General features: G+C 41.2%; 1 protein-coding gene and 1 long non-coding RNA gene across 6 annotated transcripts in view; one reads left to right on the top strand and one right to left on the bottom strand.

Moving 5' to 3' along the window:
* Nucleotides 1-13,827, bottom strand: part of Nck1 (NCK adaptor protein 1) — a 65,670-nt gene extending 51,843 nt beyond the window's left edge. For 2 of the 5 annotated variants that reach the window (XM_052718152.1, XM_052718159.1), the window contains exon 1: nt 13,674-13,796. The gene's annotated coding sequence lies outside the window, so the exon portion shown is untranslated. Of the gene's footprint in view, nt 1-13,353; nt 13,534-13,622 lie in introns of those variants that run through there. The other 3 variants (XM_052718183.1, XM_052718167.1, XM_052718173.1) reach the window with 3 other exon arrangements.
* A 60-nt stretch (nt 13,828-13,887) lies between these two features.
* LOC128097587 (uncharacterized) lies at nt 13,888-19,965 on the top strand. Its single transcript, XR_008213908.1, has 4 exons — nt 13,888-14,002; nt 16,670-16,749; nt 18,708-18,746; nt 19,480-19,965. It is a non-coding gene; the product is annotated as an uncharacterized LOC128097587 (long non-coding RNA).
* Nucleotides 19,966-20,551: the final 586 nt, after the last annotated feature.

The following is a 20,551-nucleotide window of genomic DNA, read 5'->3' on the forward strand; positions in this document are numbered from 1 at the left end:
CATCATATGTGTGTCAGGGACACCAGACACACATATGGTGCACATACATACATACATGTAGGCAAACACTCGTACACATAAAATAAAAATATTTTTAAAGATAAAAACAAGAGTAATGTTTACAGCAGCAAGTGCCAACCTACACCAATAGAAACAGATTTCAGGGGCTAGAGAGACGTCTCAGCAGTTAAGACCAATTGTTGCTCTTGCTGAAGACTCGGGTTTGTTTCCCAGCATTCGGGAGGCAGAGACAGGCAGATTTCTGCAAGTTCAAGGCCAGCCTGGTCTACAGAGTGAGTTCCAGGACAGGCTCCAAAGCTACACAGAGAAACTCAAAAAACAGCCAAACAAAACCCCCTTTTTGTGGAGGTGTTCTACTTAACTTTAACTATTAACTCAATACAGCCTAGTCACCTGAGAAGAGTCTTCGCTGAGGAATTGCTCAGATCGAACTGGCATGTGGGCATGTCTGTGGGAGCTGTCTTGATTATTAAGTGATGTAGGAAGGCCCAAACCACTGTGGGCAACAAATGGTCCTGGCTATATTTAAAAACAAAAACAACAAACCAGCTAAGCACAATCCAGTGAGTGAGCTAGCAAGCAGCATTCCTCTGTAGTTTCTGCTTCAAATTCCCACTTGAGTTTCTGCTTTAACTTTCCAATAATAGATAGTAACCTATAAACTGAACTGCCCATTCCTCCCCTGAACTGCCTTATCACATCAATAGAAATGTAACCAGAACAGAGAAAATAATTTTTTATACAGAAAAACCTAGAGATTCTAAAATTAAATAAATAAAAATTCATTACAGCTATAGAATACAAAAATTAACTCTGCTGGGTATGGTGGCTAATACCTTTAATGCCAGCACTGGGAAGGCAGAGGCAGGAGGATCCCTGTTTGAAGCCTTTGAGGATAAAGCAAGTCCCTTCTGTTACACAGATGAAAGAAAGAAATTAACTCAAGAGGCAGAGTCAGGCAGACCTCTATAAATTCAAGGCTAATCTACATAATGAGTTCCAAGACACCCAGGGTCAGAGAGAGAGAGAGAGAGAGAGAGAGAGAGAGAGAGAGAGAGAGAGAGAAACCCTGTCTCAAACAAACAAAAGATATTTATATAGGAAGATAGATTTTTCTTGTGGAACTTGGAAAAAGAAAACAAAGCAAAAATACAAAAATCAACATATAAAACCTAATGTTTTTAAATTCACAAATAACTAAGAAAAAAAATAAGCCCACATATTTACTGTTGAATTTACAACAAGGGCAGGAACATTCACTGAAAAAAAGAAAATTTCTTTAATAAATACTTCTTGGAAAACTGAATATGGAGATGCAGAAAAATATCTGTCCCTATCTCTCACCATATACAAAAATTAATTTTAAATAAATCTAAGATGTAAATGTAAACCTAAAACTATGAAAACACTAGAAGAAAATATAAGGAAAATGCTTCTGGACACTAGTCTGGGCAAGATATTTTATAAGATACCAAAAGATCAGGTAACAAAAATTAAAACTAACAAATGAGACTGACTATATCAAGCAAAAATATTCTATATGACAAAGGAAACCATGTTCATGCCTTTAACCCCAGCAGATGGACCCCTGTGAGTTGGAGGCCAGCCTAGTCTACAGAGAGTTCCAGGACAGCTAGGACTATGCAGAGAAACCCTGTCTCAAAACCAAAAAAACAAAAACAAAGACAAAACAACAAAAGATACCACCAAAAATGAAAAAAAAAAAAAAACCTACAAAATGGAAGAAAACAATGGCAAACTATCTATCTGATGTGGTATGAATTCACATAAAAAAAAAAACCCTCAAACAATTCAACTACAAATAATATAATTAAAAGTGGGCAAATGCTGAGTTTGCAGGAACATCCCCATAGTTCCAGCACTCAAGAAGCTGAGAGGAAAAGATGAATTCAAGGTCAGCTTAGGCTACAAAATGAATGAAGCTTTGTCTCCCCGTCCCCATTCCGCCCCCAAAAGCACATAAATAGGCAAATAATGTAAACATAATTCTCAGGAGGATTTACAAAAGGCCAACAAATACTATATATATAGATATAGATAGATATAGATAGATATATATCTATCTATATCTATATATATATGTGTGTGTGTGTGCTCATTATCCATCACTAGAGAAATGCAAATCAAAACCATGTGATATTTTATGTCAGAATGACTTAACGAAAGATTCTTTTTTTAAGAACAGGCAAGCACAGATGAAGATGAGAAGAGAAATTATACTGCTGGTAGGTAGTTACTTTTCTATTGTTGCGATTAAGGCACTATGATCAAGGTAACTTATAAAAGGAAGAGTCTGTTTTGGTTTATGGTTCCAAAGGGATAAGAGTATATCATGGTGAGGAGACACCGCAGTAAAAGGGCAGGCATGGCAGCAGGAACAGGAAGCCAAGAGATCACATATTCAACTGAAGTGAGGGCAAACTGGAAGTAGGTGGGTCAAAAAAGCCCACCCAGTGACATTCTTCCTAGAGCAAGGCTTCACCACCTCCCCAAACAGTGCCACAGAGCAGGATCCAGGTGTTCCACTATCTGAGTCAATTGGGGACTGCATCATTTACATAATCACAGTAGGCATGTAAAGGACTGTACTGTTTAAGTATAGAGGTTGCCGGGAAAATTAGAACTATGTTATGATCCAGCATGCCCACTATTAGGCATATACCCAAAGGAACTAAGATCAGTATGTTGAAGAAATAACTACACCCACATTTACATGTCTGTTTTAGTTAGGTTTGTTGTTGTTTGGTTGGTTTGTTTGTTTTTTTGCGGGGGGGGGGGGGGGGGTTGTTTTTGTTTTGTTTTGTTTTGTTTTGTTTTTGAAACAGGTCACACTGTGTAGCCCAGGCTGGCCTCAAAATCACTATACAGGCCACAATGGCTCTAAAATTGTGCCCTTCTTACCTTCAGCCTCCCCAGTACTGGGATTACAGGTCCATTCACAACACTTAGCCTCACATATTTATTGCACAATAACCAATGCACAGAATCAATGACCTATGTCTATGGATAGGGAAAAAAATGGTAAATATACATAATAGAGTATATGATTCAACAACAAAGATAAATGAAATTCTGTCATCTGCAGCAAAGTAGATGGAACTAGAAGACATCTTGGTAAGTGAAATGAGTCAGCACAGAAAGACAAATACTTTATGTTTTTACTTATATTTGGAATCTAAGTTGATCTCATTGAATTGAGATTAGAAGGGTGGTTGCCAAGGCCTGAGAAGGGTTGAGGGGAGGGTGAAAAGATGGACAGAGAATGGTTTAATCGTTACAGGAGTATAGTTGGACAGTAGAAATAAATTCTAATACTCTACAGCACAACAAAATGCCTATGGTTGGCAATAATAAACTGAATACTTGAATATAGCTTCTAAAGAAAACTTCCAATGTTTCCAACACAAAGAAATAATAAATAATAAATCTGAGGACAGATATATGCCCATTTCCAAATCTGACCACTATTCATTATATACATGTACTAAACTGTCACACTGCAGCTGTAAATATGCATGCTTGCTATGTCAATAAAACTTTAAAATATATTTTAATAAATAGGGGCTGGTAAGTACATGGTTTTTATCCTAGCACTCAGGAGGCAGAGCTCAGATCTTTGTATGTTTGAGGCCAGCCTGGTCTATGTAGCAAGTTCTAAACAAGCAGGGGCTACATAGTGAAACTTTGTCTCAAAATAAGTAAATAAATAAAATGCAAAGAAGAGGCTGACAGATGCTGAGTGGTTACAAAGGTTTGCTGCTCTTCCAAAGAACCCGAGTTTGGTTCCTAGCATCCACATATGACAGCTCAGAAGCACAGTATGTAAAAGCAGTCAACAAGAGTATATATAGTGGCCAGGTAGCACAAGCCTTTAATCCCAGCACATGGGCAGCAGAGCCAGGCAGATCCCTGGGAGTTCAAGGCCAGCCTGGTGTACAGAGGTCAGCCTGGTGTACAGATGCAAGACAGGCACCAAAAACTACACAGAGAAACCCTGTCTCGAAAAACCAATATATATAGTGTATTTCTACTTACATTAAGTTGAAGAGGAAGCAAAAATTAACTTATGATGGTAATAATCATAACAGTAGAAGCAGTTTAGAGGGCATTGATTAGGAAGTTGCAAAAGCGAGCCTTAAAAAGCACAGGAAATGTTCTATATCTTGATCTAAGCAACAAAAAAATTCATTGAGATATACAGTTCAACTCTACAATGAAGCAAATTTAAAAATACTTCTCAAAAAAAGTTTTTTTTTTTAAGTTGGGATTTTTAATTAAAAACAAGCAGAATTTATGAAAAGAGAATGGTCTGAAGCCTTAAAGAAAAGATCTCTCATTGTTAAACACACATCTGGACAAAACATTTAATAAATGAGGGGCTGGAGATGCCTCATCAGTTAAGCACACATCTTGTTCTGCCAAAGCACAAGTTCAGTTCCCAGTACACAAATCAGGTAGCTTACAATGCCTGTAACTCCAGCTACAGCAGATCTGACACTCTCTTTTGGCCTTTGCAAAAACTGCATGCACATGCACACGCGTGCACACACACACACACACAATGTTGGTTAGTTTGGGTCAACTTGACACAAATTAGAGTCACTGGGGAAGAGGAAACCTCATTCAAGGAAGTACTTCCATCAAATTAGCCTGTGGGCACATCTATGAGCATTTTCTTAATAAATGATTGATGTGGGAGGCTAGTCCACTATGAGCACAGTCACCTTGGGCAGGTGGTCCTGGGCTGTATAAGAAAGCAAGCAATACGAGGGGCTAGAGAGATGGCTTAACCATTAAAAGCACTGACTGTTCTTCCAGATGACCCAGATTTGGGTTCCAGAACCCACATGGTGGCAAGAACCATCTGTAACTCCAGTCCCAGGTGATATGATGCCCTCTTCTGGTCTCTGCAGGCACTACATGGATGTAGTAAATAGTCAAAATACCCAAAAACATAAAAATAAGGGTTAAATTGTGTGGGGGTGGGGTGGGGGTGTCTTAGTTAGGGTTTCTATTGCTGCAATGAAACACCATGACCAAAAAGCAAGTTAGGGAGGAACTAACTTGCTGTTCACCACTCAAGGAAGTCAGGACAGGAACTCAAGCAGGACAGGATCCTGGAGGCACGAGCTGATACAGAGGCCATGGAGGGATGCTGCTTACTGGCTTGCTTCCCTTGGTTTGCTCAGTCCACCTTATTATAGAACCCAGGACCACTAGCCCAGGGATGGCACCATCCATCATGGGCTGGGCTCTCCCCCATTGGTCATTAATTGAGAAAATGCCTTACAGCTGGATCTCATCAAGGCAATTCAACGGAGGCGCCTTCCTCTGATGACTCTAGCTGTGTCAAATTGAGTCAAAACCAGCCAATACAGGGGGTCAAGAGAGAGATGGTTCCATGGTTAAAAGCAATGGCTGCTCTCCATAGGTCCTGGATTCAGTTCCCAGCACCAACAAAGCAGATCACAACTGTCTGTTGTTCCTAGAGATTCAACTCCCTCTTCTGACCTCCTTGGACATTGGATATACATGGTGTACAGACATACAGGCAAGCAAAACATCCATACACATAAAAAATAAAATAAAACATACAGATTTGAAGGTGGAGGGAGTAAAACTATTCAGATATTAGTTTATTTTAAAAAAAAATTTAAAGCAAGATTAGCAAGCCATAGAGAAAAAGCCTGTAGCAGCTTGCCTCCATGGTTTCTGGCTCTGCTCCTGCATGACTTTTTTGTTCTGACCTTCCTTAATGATCAACTGTGGTCAGGACATGTAAACCAAATAAACCCTTTCTCTCCAAGTTACCATGGTATTTATCAAAACAATAGAAAGCAAATTTGGGCACGGCACATACATAATCAAAAATCACTTTAAAGAGTTAAAAACAACTGCTGGGCAGTGGTGGCGCACGCCTTTGATCCCAGCTCGTGGGAGGCAGAGGCAGGTGGATCTCTGAGTCGAGGCTAGCCTGATCTACAGAGTGAGTTCCAGGACAGCCAGGGCTACACAGAGAAACCCTGTCCTGAAAAACCATAAATCAATCAATCAATCAATCAATCAATCAATCTTGTAGTAGCTGAAAATGATGAAGCATTTCCCAAGGAAAAATTTCCAATGCCCTGTTAAAATTTTTCTACAATAGAGCCAGAATATTTTAAAGGGTACCACATTGTATCAAATTATATCTATTATTTGAGTTGCTCTAAATAGCAACATGATTTAGAAATATGTGATAAAAGTTTTGGAAGACTGATTAAACAAAAGAAAAAACATGTAAGAAGCACCTATGGTAGTCTGAATGTAATTGGCCCCCATAATCTCATAGGGAGTGTCACTATTAGGAAGTGTGGCTTTGTTGGGGTAGGTATGGCCTTGTTGGAGGAAGTGTGTCACTGTGGGGGTGGGCTCTGAGGTTTCCTATGCTCAGGATACCACCCAGTCCACTTCCTGTTGCCTGCAAGATGTAGGCCTCTCAGTTATTTCTCCAGCATCACTTCAGCCTGCATGCTGCCATGCTCTCCACCATGATGATAATGGACTGACCCTTTGAAACTGTAAGCCACCGCCTCAATTAAATGTTTTCTTTTATAAGAGTTACTGCAGTCATGGTGTCTCTTCATAGCAATAAAAACCCTAAGACATACCTATTCTTAAAAAAATTTCCAGACTAGTGATATAGCTCAGTTAGTAGAGTGCCTGTCCAGCATGAACAAAGCCTTGAGTTTGAGACCCAGAATTGAATACACAAAGAAGATGGTCCACACTTATGGGACTTGGAGACAGAAGATCAGGAGTCCAATATCACCCTCAGCTACAGACCAGCCTGAAAGAAACAAAATTTCCACATATTCCTACTGGTGTACTCATCCGTCTGAAGAAAAGCTGACATCACCCATACCTTTTGTTTTGTTTTAGTTTGGTATGCTTTGGTTTTTTGAGACAGGGTTTCTCAATGTAACCTTGACTGCCCTGGAACTCATTTTGTAGACCAGGCTGGCCTCAAAACCAGAGATCCACCTGCCTCTGCCTCTGAGTGCTGGAATAAAAGGTGTGACCAAAACACCACTTTATATCCAATTTACCAATCACTAAAGATAATTTCAGGAATAAAACACATAAAAATCAGCATTTCAGCAGATATTATTAACTTGTAATATTGTTTTGTCTTGTTAAGAAAAGACTACTCTATGTAGCCTGACCTCAAATCTGTAATTCTCCTGCCTCAGTCTGAGTTAAGTAATTTGGCAGTTTATTTAAACAAACAAACAAACAAACAAACAAAAAAGCCATATTAACCAACCAAAACATAAATGAAAAAATAGCTTCTAACCTGTTTCAGATCAAAAAAGGAAGCACTCAGTGGGGCCTGGTGGCATACATCTTTAATCCTAGCACTTGGGAGGTAGTGGCAGGAAGATCTTTTGTGAGTTTGAGGCCAGATTCATCTACCTAGTAAGTTCTAGATCAACCAGGGCTGCAGAGTGAGACCCTGTCACCAAAAAAAAAAAAAAAAAAAAAAAAAAAAGAGAGAGAGAGAGAGAAAAGAAAAAGGAAGGACTCAATCTCCCCAGAGAAATTTTACCTGGCAGTTTTCTGTGCTGTCTTGTACCAATGAACTCTCGTTAAAGGTGACCCAACACCTCTTCTATTAACAAACTTTAGAGTTTTTTAAAAAAAAAAAACACATAAAAGCTCTAACTCTACAAAATGGAAAGTGATTTTTACAATGTGCTTAACAAGCAGATTGCACTGCTGAGTCTTGACAAACAAACAAAATGTGAAAGTGTTACTGTTTTAACACTCAAAAGAACATTTAGCTAGCACATTACATTTAGTTTCATGATAAGCCCTCCAAGCTTCTACCAAACCATTATAATCTCCTTTCAAAGTCCCCCAAAGAGTCATTCTTTTTACCAAATAAATCAAGCAAAATAAATTCCAATAGTAAAACCTATAAGGCAACCAACCATTTTTTCCCTTTCAGTCCTGAGGATCCAACCTGCCTGTTAAGCAAACCCTCTGTCCACCAGAGTTACATCCCTAGCACCATCATACACTTCTTAGGGGGCCACAGAACTGAACTACAAAGACAACAGATTTCATTAATGCTACTAATACATGGAGACTGAAAAATACAAAATAAAAGATCATATGCCAGGAATCCCAGCTACTCAGGAGGCATGTTACTTTTGTTTATGTTGCATTTGTTTAACTGTGTTACTGTGCCTGTCTAAAACACTTGATGGTCTAATAAAGAACTGACCAATAGCAAAGCAGGAGAAAGGATAGGCATTGCTGACAGGCAGAGAGAATATATTGAGGGAGAAATCTGAAAAGGGAGATCTAGGAATGAGAGAGAGAGGAGGAGGACTCCAGGGACCAGCCACCCAGCTACATAACCAACAAGCCACGGAGTGGAGTAAGAATAAGATTTACAGAAGTAAGAAAAGGGAAAAGCCTAGAGGGAAAAGGTAGATGGGATAATTTAAGCTAAGGAGAGCTGGCAAGAAACTAAGCCAAGCTAAGTACATGCATTCATAATTAAGAATAAGCCTCTGTGTGTGATTTATTTGGGAGCTGGGTGACAGGCTCCCAGAAAGAGTAAAATACCAATAACAATATTATGGCACCCAATGTGGGGCTCAAATATTCATCTAGAGCCTGAGAAAGCTGAACAACAACAAAAGGTATACAGCTCCTTTAAGAGTTTTGGCCGGACAGTTTCTGCCGGTCCATAAGCCCTTGAGCAGCTAGTATGTTAAGTAGGAGCAAAAAACTAAGTAAAAATAACGCCTGCTGCAGTGCAAGCATTGGCATTCTAGAGCTCTGGGAAGACTGAACGCAGTTCCTGGTCAGACAAACCTCCGACCAACCAGCTGCGAGTTTCACACCCAATAAGCCACATAGAGATGGGAAATACACAGGGAGTTTGGATCCTGTTTGTGTTGATTTTTGAATTTTTTGACTGTTGAGAAGCAAGACACCTGCTAGAACACATGGGTTGGACTGCTAAACTGAACTAATCTGGGTATTTTAGAAATGCATTAACTTTTAAAAAGAAGTCAAACAATGTATTTGTCAAATGGAAATCAAAAATGCTTTGGAGTTTTGTTTCCACAGATGAGAGGCTGTGGATTCCTTCAGAGTTAGTATGGATCAGGTTTGATCAGGTGAGACTTCTTGAAACTTGACAGGTGATATCTATTAGCAAAGGTTACTGTTGGTCTTCCCAAGACTTAGTCATTATCTCAAATTTTCTCTTTGGGACCCTAAAGATACTTCATCCACAGACAGCAGAAGAGAAGTATGGAGAAAACTACACCCACATTCCCAAGAGTAGGGGGGTGGGGGTGGTTTTTGGTTATTTGGTGGGTTATGGATGTTTGTTATCATTTAGGAGAATATAGAATATAGATACAAATTTAAAGTTATTTTTGTTATGCTGTATATGTTTTACTCTTGTTTATTGATAAAAATTTAAGGTTATTTTTGTTATAACATGTTGTATATATCTATTCTTGTCTAAGATCTTGTACCTATGCAGTTTATTTAAAAATGTAAGGCAAAATTCTAGTTTTTGAAACTTGTTATAATAAACTATATAAGATAATCAGGAAACATAAGTTAGTGGCTAGTCATTTATAACAATCAAATCTGTAGATAGGTATGCTTTCCAGATCATATAGAGATGTATTTTAGATATAGATGGTCTTCAAACCTTTCAAAGACCTACGGAATATGGCATTTAAAATGTTTTGTTAACTTAAGGTTTTTCATAACAATGAGACATCTGCACCTGGCAGCACTAATTTACTTCAGAGATGATGGGTACTGAAGAAACTCCTTATAGAGTTTGCTTTCATTGTGGCAAGGTTAGCCACTGGGCAAAGAAACTGTCCTTGCCTTTGACTGCTGACAATGTGCTGTGCAGACTGGACATGCACAACACACAAGACAAAGACTATTGAATTTTGCCAAAACAAGGCAGGACAGTCCCCAATTCCTGCTTCATAGAAAAGTCTGCCAGATACCCTAGACCTGTAGGCTGAAGATGGAAGCCCCAGTGTTGCAAAGGAACTATGGGTGACTGTCCAGGCAGCCAACTGTCTCTGTTGTTAGATAATATTACATCCTTCTGGGTCTTTGATGGAGTTGAAGACTAGATAGTTATAGTTGCAGTTTTTCTTAGTTATGATAGAAAGTAAGTTAGTTGTATAACTTTAGATTCACTAAGACAGGATAGAGAATGCATTATTTTCTTTGAATATGCTAACTACAAATGGACAGACTATTGTAAATGTAATTCCTACTTGATAATTGTTTTTGTATATAGTTATACTATGTTAAAGTTAAAACCTTTAGACAAATAATTGGGAAATTCAAATATATGATATTTGAATGAGATGAAGTTTGAGTCTCAGCTCTGCCACAACATCAAGATGTGTGAATTTTAGTGATTATTTTGTATGGATTTTACTTTCCCAATCTAAAACATAAAAGACTGGATTCCAGTATTTCAACAGTAACATTCCATGATATCATTAACATAAATCCATATAAAATTAAAAAGCAAGGGAAAGAGAGAAGGCAGTTGGGGAAAAGAAATGTTTAAGGAAAAAGCACAGTAATAAGTATGCAAATGCCATCACAAAACCCATCACTTTGTATGCTAACTAGAAAAGGAAGGAGGGGGACAAAAAAAAAAAAAGAAAGAAAGAAAAAGAGCCACACAAGTAATAGAAATTTTTGACAAGCTTTACTCATGAATCAAAATTAAAATTCTGGGGGCTGGAGAGATGGCTCAGCAGTTAAATGCAAGTACTGCTCTTGCAAAGGACCAAGTTTGATTCCTAGCACCTGTATCAGGAGGCTCATAATTGGCTGTAAGTCCAGCTCTAGGGGACTGACACCCTCTTCTGGCCTCTCTTTTCAGGCAACTGTGCTCATGTGCACATATCATGCCCTCAACATACACACACATACACACACACACACACACACACACACACACACACACACACACATTTTAAAATTTTTTAATTATATAAAAAATAAAACTCTGGCTAGATGGTGGAGATGCCTCTCCAGGTAAAAGTACCTACTACAAGCCCGACAACCTGAGTTCAATTCATGGGACCAGTGTGGTAGACTGAGAGAACTGCCCCCACAAACTGTCCTCTGACTCTGTCTGTGGGCCATAAGTACAGGTACACCCACACACATGCACACTCACACAAAGATAAACAAAAATGTAATACCCAATTTTTTTTAAAAAATAAAACTTTGGCCGGGCGGTGGTGGCGCACGCCTTTAATCCCAGCACTCGGGAGGCAGGGCCAGGCGGATCTCTGTGAGTTCTAGGCCAGCCTGGGCTACCAAGTGAGTTCCAGGAAAAGGCGCAAAGCTACACAGAGAAACCCTGTCTCGAAAAACCAAAAAAAAAATTAAATAAATAAATAAAAATAAAAAATAAAACTTTGGATTGATGCTATACCAGGGTTTATGAGAAGCCCTGGGTCTGATCCCAAAACTGAAGGAATGAAAAAGAGACAGGAGAGGAGAAGGGCAGGGAGGGGAGGGAGGAAATTCAGGAAGGAAAAAAGGAAAGTTTAAATGATTTTACTTTGCTACTTTGGAAATTTGCAGAGAATTTTTTTCTGGGGTTGGACAGATGGCTCAGTGGTTAAAGAGCTTTTTCAGAGGGTCTAGGTTCTGTTCCCAGAACCCACAACACATGGTACACTTACATGTAGGCAAAACACTCAAACACATAAAATAAAAATAAATCTTTAAAAGACTGTGAAATCTAGATGAAAGATATTACTGGTTCCTAAACAGTGAAAAATATGTTCAAAGTAGTATTTTAAGATCAGCACAGGCAGAATATATTTGAGCCATCCAGGCAGAAAACCCAGTTAGAGCTAGTGAGCTAGAAATTAAAAACAGTGTAAGAATACAAAGATAAGAAAATTTTTTTAAGAAAATGACTGCAAAAATAGGCCAATGTTAAGGTTTATGTCTGGGTTACTCAAAGCATGTTACATAATGCATCAGCAAAGAAAGATAGTGCATGGAATTGGTTTTGAAGGGAAGACTTTGAAGTTCTACTTCCGAGGTAGGTTAAAATGAGAATCATCTAGACCTGTCAACTGTCTTCAAACCGTCTGATTTGTTAAGTGTTCAGTAACGTCACAAGCGTTTCCTTCAATTTTACTTAGTGAAATAATCATTTTCTGTCATTAAAAACATGCATTTTTTTCTGTATTATCAGGTTAATTCATTCTTTTCAAGTTTTTCTGAGAAGGAATTTATTTATAACAATAATCACATCAAACTGTGAACTCTGGAAAAAGTTCTCAAAATATGAAAACTAGCAGCATAAATAATCACTCGGTGTTTAATAAACCATTATATTAATGTGTCAACTATTTACATGACTCTGTAAGCACTAGGAAAATCTCAACAAAAAAATGCTTGAGGGAGAGGCAAATCTTTTAGAACTTAATACTTATACATACAGCTGAGATCTGAACACTGCACACTTACAGATATTCTAGCCGATTCCTACAGTTCAGTTTTCCTAGAGAAAGCACCAAATGTGGCCACGATGAAAAAAGTACTACTCAACCAATGCATATGCCTGGATTTACTACCAAGATGTGAATGGAATTTCTATTTAAAAACGAGACTGAAAATTATCTAACAAAACTTTCTTCTTGGACTATTTCTCCATTGATTTTGTGACTTCGCTAAAGGCTGAAAACAACGGATTTCTAGGTGCTTAAGAAATCACTAAGGATGATCATAAAGCTATCAAAGTTAAGCTTTTGAAAACGAACACTTCTTACAAAACTTCACCCGTTTTGGCTGGACACTGATCTTCATTGCTCCCCACCCCAAGATGGGGTCAGAAGTTTTCTTCACCTCATTCTTCCCTAACTCCTAAGGATTCTTACCTAACTAACATGAGGGGCAGAATTTTCTTTGGGTGACTTCAGCTCGGTTCGACATTAACCAAGCGATGATGTTACGGTCCGCAACCATGAACAAAAACCCAGCTTCACCGGCTGTTAACATTAAACCCAACTTGAGCGGAAACCCGTGCGCAACGGTACAAAAGCAACCCAGCAAGCTGTTTTTCCTGGACCTACCCCAACTCGCCAGCCCCCCGGCCGCCCCCATTTCTCCTGCTCCGGAGCGGTGGGGGGAGGGGAGGGCGCGCCCCGAGGATGTCCCCCTGACCGGCTTCCTCCCGCGGGCGGCTGGAGGTGAGAGCGCCCTTCCTGCCAGCCCGCGCGTCCCTACCTTCCCGGCCCCAGACACCGCCACAGACCGCGACAGGGCTTTCTGCGGAGCGCCGAGGCACGTGCCGCACACTTGCCGGCCCGCCTCCCCGAGCGGCGTCCACCGCTCCGGCGAGAGGCCGCGGGGGTCACCGGGGATGCACCGCGGACAGCCGAGCTCCACCGAGCGGCCTCCCCGCCCCCTCCGCTCCGCCGCCGGCAGACGGCGCCCCCGGGCTAACTTCGCCGGGGAAGAGGAAGCGACGAGACTAACAGACAGCGCGGACGGACCGGGAGGCCGGAAGGACTGTGCGTGTCCGCACGCAGGCAGGGCCGTCTCACCTTCCCCTCCGCCGAGCCCGCGGCCCCCGTCACCTGAGGACTGCACCGGGACGCCACCGCGGCTGCCCGGAGGCCGTTACCGCACGAGGCCTGTGCTGCGCCGCCGCGTAGCTCTCAGAGAGAGGCGGGGCGAGAGCAACCGGTGGGCGGGCCGGTGCGGGCAGGAAACCCGCTCCACGCCCAATCTAATAGGCTCCATCGCCTCCGGGGCCCGCCCCTGACGCCACAGCGGAAGGCGCCGCTCCGGGATTGGACGAGCTGGCCTGTCAATCAAGCGCGGCGCTGAGTGTTCGGTGAGCTGAGACTGCGCGGCTCTCAGACAGGAGAAGGTGAGGGACGCTGGGCCTGGCGGCGGCCGTGCTCTTCCACCAGCTTCCTCGGTGGCTGCTTACTTTCCGCCTCTCTCAGAGCTGCTGAAACCTGTCATTATAATCGCTCATTAATGTCGGCCCTGAGTTCAGCCCAAACTGCTCTGGTTCCTGCACCTGAAGGGGCCGACCAGCTGCAGATTCTTAGGGACAGGGAGCGACAAAGAAAAAAATTAATAATAAGCCTCGGAGAAAAATGTAAGATGTTTGTTCATTAAAACCACGGCCAAAAAAGCTGTCTGAGGAACTTCCGAGTGCCCTGGTGCGTGGGCAGCCTTCATTCTCGGCTTCCAGCCCTGCCAGAAAGGACAGTTACCTTTGCCCTTGGGCTGAGCATGGCAGTGGCGCAGCCCCAGCCACCTGCCAAGGCATCTATCTGTAAATCGGTTCTCCTTCCGAACTAGTCTTGCAGCCACCTGTAACTGCCTGACTGTTTCCTAACCATCTTTGTTTCCTAGTGTAGGTGTGGCACCCAAAGAAACACTCTAGGTTACGTAACTTCACTGAAACGTGGTTTTGCCTCCAGCGTAACTACGCCCATATACCTAGATTGCAAAGTCTGTTAAATGAGGAACAGTGACAGCGTTCATCCCACCCCCCCCAACCCCATGTCTAACACATCATGGTCAATAATCAAGCCCTTAGTACATCTTCCTTTCACTTTTTAAAAAATTATTTTTATTTTTTTCTGTGTACCAGCGTTTTTGCCTTTATGTATATTTGTGTGCCATATATGCATGCCTGGTGCCCCTGGAGGCCAGAAGAGGGTATAGGATCTTCTGGAACTGGAGTTACAGGTGGTTTTAAACCACATGTGGGTGCTGGGAATCAAACCCAGGTCCCCTGGAAGAGCAACCAGTGCTCTTAATCACTGAACCATCTCTTCAACTCCGTCTTTGCACTGTAATACAAGTAGGGTTTACAGGTAGGGTTTCTACCTGTAAGTCCTAAATATTCACTTTTCTGCATTTAACTTAATTGCATGTTGAAGGATACACGGGTTCGCCTGCCTTAGGTAAACTACAAATTACTTGTGGCCCCTTCTTAGCCTGAGTTTAGTTGAGAAAAGTAGACCATAAAACTGGGCAAAGGATACTCTGCCTACATTCTATTGATAGTATCAAAAGTAAGTAATGCAAAGTATATATTAAAAAATATACAAAGCCGGGCAGTAGTGGCACATGCCTTTAATCCCAGCACTTGGGAGGCAGAGGCAGGCAGATCTCAGTGAGTTCCAAGCCAGCCTGGTAGCTCTACAAATCGGGTTCCAGGATAGCCAGAACTGTTACACAGAGAAACTCTGTCTCAAAAAATGAAAACAAACAAAAAAGAAACATACAGATCACCACACCTTTTGTCTTAGCACTGGAGAGGCAGAGGCAGATACAAGTTTTGCAAGTTCAAAACAGCCTGATCTATGTAGCAAATTCCAGGACAGCCAGGGCTATATAGAACAACTTTGTCTCAAAAGCAAACAAAAACCATACAGGCAGCTCACTCCCATTAACTCCAAAGGAGGAGATTTAGGGTGATAAAGAAAGGAAATAGGAACCCTCCATAACCAAGGCCTTTCCCAGGAAACTATTGACAGCTTATTGTTAAAATGCTATAGTTTAGTGTCCCTATCAGACAAGAATGTGTAGGGGAACAAAGTCCTACCTATCTGCTAGCAAGAAGTTATCACAGGCTTGATATTGACGTGTAGAAATTAGTTGGCCCTACTAAACTAAATTTAATTTCTGGATTTAGTATGGTTATGCTACTACAGGAAAAGTACACTTTGTATGGTAGGTACTACAATAGACACTGGATATCTTAAGAGTCCATACCAGTGTCAGATATGGAGATTTAAACCAACCTGTATTATTAATATGCCAAACACAACAACAGTTGTATCTAGGAACAGAGGCATTAAGCCACTGTGAGAGAGGAAATGTGTAGTAAGACTGTTCAGGCAAAAAGAAGGATAAAGACATTAAGTGATTGTAGCATATTGGTGGAGCAGATGATGGCTAGAATTTAAGCGATATGTTGTGAAAGCAGAGGACCCTAGTGTTTATCCTATAAGCAATGAGAAGTCACTAGAGAGTTGTTGCTTGTTTTTTTTTTTTTTTTAGTACTTTAATGGTCATACTGAGGATTTCTGGTCTTCATTGCTTCTTCTGAGGAGCAAGCTGCAATTCATTTTTAAAAACTTTCTTTTGTGTGTGTTGAGTGTTTTGTTTACACGTTTGTAAGTGCACTGTGTGCCTGCAGTTCCACCAGAAACCAGAAGGGGGCATCAGATTCCCCTGGAACTGGACTAACAGGCAGTTGTAAGCTGCCTTATGTGTGCTAGGAACCCAGCCTGGGTTCTCTGAAAGAGCAACAAGTGTTCTGAATGAAGGAATCATCTCTCCAACCCCAAGCTGCAATTCTTGAAATCTTTTATTTATTAACTGTGGTAGTTTGAATGTAATTGGCCTCCATAATCTCATAGGGAGTGGCACTATTAGAAAGTCGGGCTTGGTTGGAATGGGTATGGCCTAGTTGGAACAAGTGTGTCACTGTAGAGGTGGGCTCTGAGGTTTCCTATGCTCAGGATACTGACCAGTGTCTCAGTTGACTTCCTGTTGTCTCCATCGATAGCACTCTCAGGACCAGCACCACATCTACCTGTGGGCCTCCATGTTCCTGTCATGATGATAATGCACTGGACTTCTAAAACTGTAAGTGAGCCACCTCAATTAAATGTTTTCTTTATGAGAGCTGCTGTGATCATGGTGTCTCTTCACAGCAATAAAAACCCTAACTAAGACATTAGCATTTATTTATTTATTTGGGGTGTGTGGGTGTGTGGGTGTGTGTCTGTGTCTGTACACATGCATGTGTAGAGTTGGTTCTCTCATTCCACCATGTGAATCCAAGGATTCAACTTGGGCCATTAGGATTGGTGGTAAGAGCCCTTATCCATTGAGCCATCTCATTGACGCTGTAGCTCGTCATTGCTTTTCTGTGCGTTTTGTCTTTATGCTCTGGTTATTTTTTAAGATCTATAACTTCATTGTAGCTAGAGTTTGCCTGCCTGGCCCACAGTCAGGACAAATCTCTGTCACCCGCCAGTCCCACAGCCGTCAGACCTAACCAAGTAAACACAGAGACTTATATTGGTTACAAACTGTATGGCCGTGGCAGGCTTCTTGTTAACTGTTCTTACAGCTTAAATTAATCCATTTCTATTAATCTATACCTTGCCACATGGCTCGTGGCTTACCGGCATCTTCATATGCTGTTTGTCATCAGGGCGGCTGGCAGCGTCTCTCTGACTCAGCCTTCCACTTCCCAGCTTTATTCTCCTCCTTGTCCCGCCTATACTTCTTGCCTACCCAATGGCCAATCAGTGTTTTATTTATTGACCAATCAGCAACACATTTGCTATACAGAACATCCCACAGCACTTCATCGTCATCAGCAAAGATGCACTGTTTCTAGATGTTTGAATGTAATTTTTCTATTTTTCTTTTTCTACTTATCCTGCCAGGCATTCATCTAGTTTCAGATTTCTGAGTCGCTGGTGTTTATTTTCTATCTTGAATCAACTTTATGCTATACTTCTTAGTAAGTCTCTATTCTCTCCATTCCACTCTGCACCACTGTCCCTCCAAGTCCTCTTTCTGTGCTTTCATTTGCTGTGTGTGTGTTTATGTCCATGCACATCCATTGCAGCTTGCACCCAAGACTTCATGTATGCTGCCCAAGCATTCCATCAACAGGCTATACACCCAGCCTTTTTGACTTTTTAAAATTTGTACATAGGATCTTGCTAAATTACCCAAGCTGTACTCAAATTTAGGCACATCCTGCCTTAGCTAAGAAGCTAAGATAAAAGATTTATACCTCCATGCCTGGCTCAGGTTGCATAACATCTATTGTTAACTAATGTCTAGTAATCACAGAAAATCTAAATGTTGACATTTCCTCAAAGCTAGGTATCGTATTAGTGTCTTTGGATTTTTTTTTAAATGATTTGGGCCCTTTACTCAGGAAAACAGAAATCACAAGATATCACAATGGAGAAGATTTAGTATTGTGTGTTAATGGACTGAAAAATCTGAAACCAGGTTTGGTGCTTCATGCCTGTCATCCCATCATTGGAGAGGCAGATACAGGAAGGATCACCCCAAGTTCAAAGCCATCTGGGGGTGTAGAGTGAGACCCTGTCTCAAATAGACTCCCCCCCCCAAAAAAAAAGGTCAGGTGTGGAAGGCCAGGGACACTGAGCACTGAGCTAACCCAAAAGAGATTGTGCTTCATGGATCAACTACCACCCCTAGGGCTAGCAAAAGAGTGTATCAGGTTTGTACTGTAGGATTTCAGAAGCACAGAAGCATGGCCCAGCTGGGATATAGCTCAGACCTCCAGGAGGAAGCTCTGCAGCTGGCCCTGCTACTGCTCAAAGGGGATGAAGTTGTGGGCAAGAATGATGTGATAGGAAGGAATAATGTCAAAAGTAACTTAAGGATAGCATTAATCCTTGCTGATTGCTGGGGTAAAAGAGCAAAATATGCTAAAGGCAAATAGAGAGAGGAAAGTCCCTTCTCTTTCTGCCTTCTAATCTTCCTCTATTAACTTTTTGCTTTCTCGTGTATTTATTTATTTACTTACTTACTTACTTACTTATTTGCAGGACTTGGGGTTGAATCTACAGCAGCTTGCTACATAGTAGGTAAGTGCTCTGCCACCGAGCTATACCCCCAGTAGCTACCCTGCTTTTGAAAACAGGTCTAAGTTGCCAAAGCTAACCTTGAACTTGTGATTCACCTGCCTCAGCCTCTCAAGTAACTAGAATCACAACCCTATGCTTCCAGGCTCAGCTCAATCCTTTGTAGGCAAAACCCTGTGGGAAATACTAGCAAGCATCAAAAAAATGAAATGTGTGGGGGTGAGTTGGGAGCTAAGAGACAACACCTTAATAATCTGTATCACGTCAACGTGTACTTGTGCAGAATTAATAATGGCCTAAATTAGACTCAAATTAATGCTATCTTGTAGCTTTTTATGGACCTAAAGGCCCTTTTGAGGAGAGTCTCAGGATACCATGTCAATTTTCTGCTCTATCATGATTACTGCTAGTGTCTTAATTTTTCTTGTTCTTGAGAATTTCATACATGTATACAATGAAATATGATCATATCCAACCCCATTTCCCTCCTCTAACTCTCCCCATATGCCTGGATGCCCCTTAACATGTCCCCCTCCCAACTAATGACTTTTTTTTTTTTTTTTTTTTGGTTTTTGGTTTTTGGAGGCAAGGTTTCTCTGTATAGCACTGGAAATGATTTTTTTTATAACCTACTAAATCCAATTAGTGCTGTCCATATGTAGTATGGGGTGGGAGGACTGGAACACAATAATATACCAGTAGGAACAGCCTCAAACAGTTATTCTCCCTCCCCCAGCAGGTATCAGCCACCAATAACTCAGTAAGGCGTGGGTCCTGGGGAGTCCCCCACCCTTCTATGCTGAAATTTTGCCTTGCTTCATGTTGTGCAGGTCTTGTGCAAGTGACCACATCTGCTTTGAGTTCATCACTGCAATAGACATGTCAGTGTTGGGTTTTGTTGTTGTTGTTTTGATTTTTGTTTTTTAGGAGTATGGCATGTCTGCTTTACTTACATACCTACCGTAGAATCATAAACAGGAGCAGCTATGAAAAAAGACTTGCATAAATAAGGATAAGGAGACTCTTTCCAAACATTAGCTCTCACATCATCAGACACAAAATGGTCTGGATTATGGATTACATACAATAGGTGAGAATTCTTTATACTCTACACTCATTCCCTATGTATTGCCTAATGTGGCCCACTATGAGAAGACAAACTTTCCATTCTAATGTTTAGACTCCCTGTTACTGAAAATCCAGCTTTTCTTTCTTTCTTTTTTTTTTTTTTTTGGTTTTTCAAGACAGGGTTCCTCTGTGTAGCTTTGCGCCTTTCCTGGAACTCACTTGGTAGCCCAGGCTGGCCTTGAACTCACAAAGATCCTCCTGGCTCTGCCTCCCGAGTGCTGGGATTAAAGGCGTGCACCACCACCGCTCAGCCCAGCTTTTCTTTACTCCCCTTATTCATCTCAACTCAAAGCCTTTAGATTTTCAGTGGAAAAATGGACTTTAGCTAGGTGTCCAACATTTTATCTATAGTGTAATTTTCATGAATATTTTTAAATATTGAAGGATGTTTGTTGCACATTTGTAGAACATTAAGAATAAACATTTTTTCATCTGGGTGGTGGTGGTGGTGGTGGTGGTGGTGGTGGTGGTGGTGGTGGTGGTGGTGCAGCACACCTTTAATCCCAGCACTCAGGAGGCAAAGGCAGGATGATCTCTGTGAGTTTGAGAGCAGCCTGGTCTATCAAGACAGCCAAGGCTACACAGAGAAACCCCATCTCAAAAAAAAAATAAAATAAAATAAAATAAACATTTTCCTCAGGTGTAGCAGCTCACACCTTTAATGCCAACACTCAGGAGAC

The sequence above is a fragment of the Peromyscus californicus genome, unplaced genomic scaffold (genome assembly GCF_007827085.1).
Source record: "Peromyscus californicus insignis strain IS unplaced genomic scaffold, ASM782708v3 Scaffold_11__1_contigs__length_118956290, whole genome shotgun sequence".
Classification (NCBI taxonomy): Eukaryota; Metazoa; Chordata; class Mammalia; order Rodentia; family Cricetidae; genus Peromyscus; species Peromyscus californicus.